The sequence below is a fragment of the Nanorana parkeri genome, unplaced genomic scaffold, assembly GCF_000935625.1.
Source record: "Nanorana parkeri isolate BGI_ZX_2015 unplaced genomic scaffold, ASM93562v1 scaffold2195, whole genome shotgun sequence".
NCBI lineage: Eukaryota > Metazoa > Chordata > Amphibia > Anura > Dicroglossidae > Nanorana > Nanorana parkeri.
In genome coordinates, this window is record NW_017308463.1 from 178713 (window position 1) to 179691 (window position 979).

At 36.8% G+C, this 979-nt stretch overlaps 1 pseudogene; it reads left to right on the top strand.

The window, feature by feature from the left end:
* LOC108801017 overlaps positions 1 to 979 on the top strand; it is a 66152-nt pseudogene that overhangs the window by 52149 nt on the left and 13024 nt on the right.

Genomic DNA, 979 nt, shown 5'->3' on the forward strand with positions numbered 1-979 from the left:
CTGTATATCTGAGTGTAAATATTAGAGTCCAGGGAAGTAAGGATTTTTGGTAATATGATAGGCTTTTCTAGGAGCACCTGAAGCATCTGGAGTTGCTGAATAGTCTAACAGAGCAAGAAATAACATTTCAAAATAAAGATTATCACAGGAGACACCTTTTATGCAAGAGTGGTCAGTGGTATCATCCAGATATCATCTAATATCTTTAGGCACATTTGCTCAATACATGTCATTGACCCAAGGGTGCTATCCATAATTTCATGGTTTTAAGATATTACTCAGAATTCTTGGCACAAATCTTATGTTCTCCAATGAAATCTAATTTTTTTCTTTTATAAACTACAGGGGCTAAACCTAAAAATAGCAACAAGCACAGACATCGTGGAACCTGTGGACTTTCTAGATTATCATTTCAGAAGGCTAGCAGATGGAGTCCCCATTTTGACAAAAAGGGGTATGTGACATTAATGAGGTCTGATGATTTCCAAAGTGGATAAGGAGAATGGAATGTATAGCCAGACACTCATAGTGTTCTCAAGCTAAATAAATTGTTATCTATGTGTAGAAAGTTTATCAACTATCAAACAGTGATCACAAACGATATATTGAAATTGTAACAATCATAATCTGCTGTAGCCATATATACAAGTGCAAGTCAAACTGTGCATGTCATGAAAGAAAGAGTCCTCTCTAAAAAAAAAAAATCCACTATGTTCCAAGATGGGTTTATTTCATTTTCAATTATTCCTCCATGTTCAAAGAATCCTCCACAAATCCATCATCCTCCAAGATTGGCTTATTCCATTTTCAATTACGCCTCCAGCAGTTTTCCAGCAATTCTGGAAAATCTGGAAACACTAATATAAATTGAAAAAGTGACCTTAAAGGAGTGTCCACTAAAACATCATAAACACTTCAGCACTCCTACTTCCCTACTTCCTATCCCTCAGCTCTCTTGATTGGGTGGGGGGGGGGGGGG